Raw genomic sequence first — 5553 nt, forward strand, 5'->3', positions numbered from 1 at the left:
GGTTTTTTTTTTTGTTTGAGACAGCCTTGCTCTCTCACCCAGGCTGGAGGGCAGTAGCGTGATCTTGGCTCACTGCAGTCTCCGCCTCCTGGGTTCAAGCAATTCTCCTGCCTCAGCCTCCCGCGTAGCTGGGACTAGAGGCGCACCACCATTCCCGGCTAATGTTGTTGTTGTTGTTGTTTTTCATGTTTAGTAGAGATGAGGTTTCGCCATGTTTGGCTGGTCTCGACATCCTCACCTCAGGTGATCCACCCGCATTGGCCTTCCAAAGTGCTGGCGCAATCGGCCCCAAATTTTTAATAGACCACATTTTCCAATTTTACTGAATTGTTTATAACATTAACACTGGGGAGTGGGAACTGTTGACGAAAAGAGTTAAACTCTGTAAAATATATGAAGAAATTTATTCTGAGCCAAATATGAGTAACCAATGACCGGTGATAGAGCCCTCAGGAGATCCTGAGAACATGTCCCCAAGGTGGTTGGGCTACAACTTGATTTTTTATACATTTGGTTGAAAGAATTGTTATCTAAAGATTTGGAATCAATAGGAGGCTGGGCGTGGTGGCTCACACCTGTAATCCCAGCACTTGGGAGATCAAGGCGGGCAGATCACGAGGTCAGGAGATCGAGACCAGCCTGGCCAACATGGTGAAACCCGTCTCTACTGAAAATACAAAAATTAGCTGGGCAAGGTGGCATGCACCTGTAATCCCAGCTACTCAGGAGGCTGAGGCAGGAGAATCGCTTGAACCCAGGAGGCGGAGGTTGCAGTACCTGAGAAAGTGCCACTGCACTCCAGTCTGGGCGACAGAGCTGTCTGGAGGGAGAAAAAAAAAAAAAAAAAGATTTGAATCAATAGAAAGGAATATCTGGGTTAAGATAAGGGGTTGTGGAGACCAAGGATTCATCATGCAGATTAAGCCTCAAAGTAGCAGGCTTTAGACAGATAGATTGTAGATTGTAAATGTTTCTTGTCAGACTTAAAGAGTGTGTTCTACCTGTCTTAAGGCCAGTGTTGATGTCAATGCTGGTCAGCTGTGCCTAAATTCCAAACGGAGGAGGGAATAATGAGGCATGTCTGGCTCCCATTCCCATCCCGGCCTGAACTAGTGTTTCAGGTTAAATTTGGAATGCCTTTGGCCCAGAGGAGGGGTCTTTTCAGATGGTTCTGGGGCTTAGAATTTTATTTTGGGTTTACAGAACGATTTTATAATGAGTTTAAAATGCACTGATACATGTGTTGTACTTGCAAAGCATCCTTTTGCCTCAACTGTTGATTGAGCACAGAGGTGCTCTCAGCATTTTGGGTGGGACTTTTCTTAGCTGGACTGGTTTGTTCTGCACATTGCAGGGCTTTTTAGCAGGACTGTGGAAAGCCAACCATATGTTGGCGTTCCCCCACCCTACACCGGCTGAAAACTCCCTACACATTTCCTTACACGTTTCGGAGCACCAGCAAGATCCCAGGCTGAAAACAGTCCAGATGCTCCAGATGCACATTATCTGTGTTTAATTTCCATGTGTTACTCTGTTATTTTTTTTTTTTTTTGAGGTGGAATCTTGCTCTGCACCCCAGGCTGTAGTGCAGTGGCACTCAGCTCACTGCAAACTCTGCTGCCTGGATTCAAGCAGTTCTGCCTCAGCCTCCCAAGTAGCTGGAACTACAGGTGCCTGCCACCATGCCCAAATAATTTTTTTTTTTTTTTTTTTTTTTTGCATTTTTAGAAGAGACAGGGTTTCACCATGTTGGTCAGGCTTGTCTCAAACTCCTGACCTGAAGTGATCTGCCCACCTCGGCCTCCCAAAGTGCTGGGATTACAGGTGTGAGCCACCATGCCCAGCCTTCCTTGTGTTACTTTTTAAAAACCTGATACATAATAATTGTGAGGTAGGCGGGACTTGACTCTGGAGGCAGGGCTCTGACTTGGGACCAAATTGAGGAGTAGTCAAAACAAGGATGGGGCAATAGTTTTCCATAAGACACGTCCACCAGTGTGCCATGTCAGTTTACCATTGTCATGGCAACACCCAGAGCTTACTGCCCCTTTCCATGGCAATGAGCCAACAACCCGGAAGTTACCACCCTTTTTCTAGACATTTCTGCATAATCTGCCTCTTAATTTGCATGTAATTGAAAGTAGGTTATAAATATGACTGCAGACCTGCCTTTGAGCTACTGCTGTCAGCCCACTGCCTATAGGGTAGCTCTGCTCTGCAGGAGCACTTGGGGAGCTGTAGCTGCCACGAGCTTTTTCTACCAGGTAGCTCTTAAATTCTTTCCTGAGCAAAACCAAGAACCCTCCTGGGCTAAGCCCAATTCCAGGCTCACCTGCCCTGCATCAATTGCACACCTTTGTGTATTTTTTTTCTTTCTTTCTTTTTTTTTTCTTTTTTTGTTTTCGACGGAGTCTTTCTCTATCACCCAGGCTGGAATGCAGTGGCACAATCTCAGCTCACTGCAACCTCTGCCTCCCAGGCTCAAGCAATTCTCCTGCCTCAGCCTCCCAAATAACTGGGATTACAGGCACCCGTCACCATGCCCGGCTAGTTTTTGTATTTTTAGTAGAGATGGAGTTTCACCATGTTGCCCAGGCTGGTCTCGAACTCCTGACCTGAAGTAATCCGACTGCCTCAAGCCTCCCAAAGTGCTGGGATTACAGGCGTGAGCCACTGCACCCGGCCCCTTGTGTTATTTTTGAGGCTGGTTTATTGGTTCCACCCAAATACCAGCTAAATCACATCTCAAGACTAGGCTCCTCTGCCCACAGGGACCTTCCTCTTCCGCTGCCTTCCTTGAGTATCTTGACTTGATAGTAAAGAGAGAATGGTTCTTTTCAAAGTGGTTACTCCATAAATGTCGGTTAGAATGAATGGTTCTCTCAGACAAATGTCATTCATTCATTCACTAACACACATTTATATCATAGTACCTTCCTCATGTCTGCAAACAGCAAGACAGACAAGGTCCTTTTCTTCATAGAACTGACATTCCGGCAGTGACAAACACTACAAAAGTAACCAAACAAGATCTATGTGGTAGTGACAAGTGTGATGATAGTAAATTAATGGGTATAGCACTGAAGAGTGATTGTGTAGAGGGTGCTTTAGATCTGATCACCAGGAGGCCTCATTGAGGAAGTCACATTTGAGCTGAGACCTGAATACTGGGAAGAAACCAGCAGGGAAGATCTGGGGAAAGAACATTCCAATCAGCAGGTGCATTTATGCCAGTAGGTGCCACAGTGCTTGCATCTATAAAAACATCCCCCAATAGGGATGGTCACGATGCTTAATCCTGTCTTGTTCTAGGAAGAAATAATAATTATTAGTGGATACATTAACTTATTGGAGTATAAAAAGCTCTTCCTTCTCATTAAGAGATATATTTGTTTAAAATTTTACTTTTTTATATTTAATAGTCATAGAAATTTGTAGTATATTTATGTTATTTTGATCAATTATGTACAAATAATAATTACAATGATCACCCTATCTAGAATAAATATTTCATACCTGGAATTTGATGCACAGGATATTCTTAATTTTTAAAATTTAAAAATCAGTATTTTATTGATCAACAAAAGATACTTAAGCATAAAAGTATACTACATTAGGATAAAATTATCTGAGGAATGTAGATTGAAATAAGAGTTTAAGGAGAAAATGGAATGAGATACAATTTCCCACTGTTAAAGAAAAACTTGTATATTTGTTTAAATGGATGATGCGGGGTCAAATTGCAATGATATTTAGATTCCTTCTGGTACATTTTAAAGAGGGATGACTTGCTAATATTTACAAGGCATGGGAAAATAACAATTTGCTATTCTTTCAACTTATATAGAAAAATCACATGCAAGTATGTTGCAACTTTTTCAGTTACCTTTGAGGAAGTATGAGAGAGCAAAAACATTTGAAAATTATTGGTCTAGAAAAACCTCACCTTTATAAACTCAAACATGTAGGTAAACTTAGGTAAAAGAAAGCAGGAAATGAATGTTTTTGAGAGTCTGAATCAGTTACTTGTAATATAATTTTTTATTGTTGCAACTACCATCTATCAATGAGTCTCATGAACCACACATTATGAATTAATGTAGTTCTCACAACTACTCTATAAAACACAAACTTTTGCAGTAGTTCCCCCTTATCCACAGGAGATATGTTCCAAGACCCCCAGGGGATGCCTGAAACCACAGATAGTACTGAACCTTATATATACCATGTTTTTTTTCCTATACATACCTTCCTATGATAAAGTTGAATTCATAAATTAGTCACAGGTAGAGATGAACAACAATAATAATAAAATAGAACAATTATAACAGTATGCCAGCATCCCTGCTCTTGTGCTTTGGGGCCATAATTAAGTAAAGTAAGGGTTCCTTGAACACAGAAGGGGTTCCTAAGAGAACAACTTGGGGGATGCAGTCATTGCGGAGCCGCTGGACAAAGGGAGCATCCACCTCCAGAGAGGAGGGGGCAGGAACGGCATGAGATTTAATGGCTTGCAACTGAAAACTTATGTATTTCTGGAATTTTCCACATATTTTTACACCACGGTTGATCTCGGGTAACTGAAAGCTTGCAAAGCAAAACCACAGATGAGCGGGGCACTAGTGTCCTTAAATTACCTTATAGATGACACTGAGGTTATCAGTGACTTTGTTGCCCAAAGTCACACATCTAGAAAATATAGTAGCCACGATGAAAATCCAGGTCAGCCTGCATGCAAAATCTTCTTTCCACTTAGCTGCTTTGAGCCTGACTTCCCCCACTGTCTTTCCACTCTATAAGCTTTTGATAGCTCATTGGATAGAAAATAGGCTGTCTTAATCACTTTTTTTGTCACCTTTACTAACAAATATATAAAATCTATGGTTGAATAGACTGTATTTGAGATTTACTGCACACCGAGGAACCCGGGATTCTATCAATAATTCCCTGCCAGGAGCAGTGGTTCATGCCTGTAATCACAGCACTTTAGAGGCTGAGGCGGGCAGATTGCTTAAGCTCAAGAGTTTGAGACCAGCCTGGGCAACATGGAGAAACCCCAAAATAGACAGGCGTGATGGTACCTGTAGTCCCACCTACTCAGGAGGCTGAGGCAGGAGGATCACCTGAGCCAAGGAAGTCAAGGCTTCAGTGAGCCCACATCATGCCACTACACTCCAGCCTGGGCAACAGAGTAAGACCCTGTCTCAAAAAAATAATATAACTCTCATTTTTTATAGCCTTTAGTTATGATTTACAAAAGGTTTATCTTCATTTGTGTCAGGCCTCTGAGCCCAAGCCAAGCCATCGCATCCCCTGTGACTTGCACGTATACGCCCAGATGGCCTGAAGTAACTGAAGAATCACAAAAGTGCAAATGCCCTGCCTCGCCTTAACCGATGACATTCCACCACAAAAGAAGTGAAAATGGCCGGTCCTTACCTTAAGGGATGATATTATCTTGTGAAATTCCTTTTCCTGGCTTATCCTGGCTCAAAAAGCTCCCCCACTGAGCACCTTGTGAGCCCCACTCCTGCCCGCCAGAGAACAACCCCC

Source organism: Mandrillus leucophaeus, unplaced genomic scaffold (genome assembly GCF_000951045.1).
Source record: "Mandrillus leucophaeus isolate KB7577 unplaced genomic scaffold, Mleu.le_1.0 Scaffold51, whole genome shotgun sequence".
Taxonomy (NCBI): Eukaryota; Metazoa; Chordata; class Mammalia; order Primates; family Cercopithecidae; genus Mandrillus; species Mandrillus leucophaeus.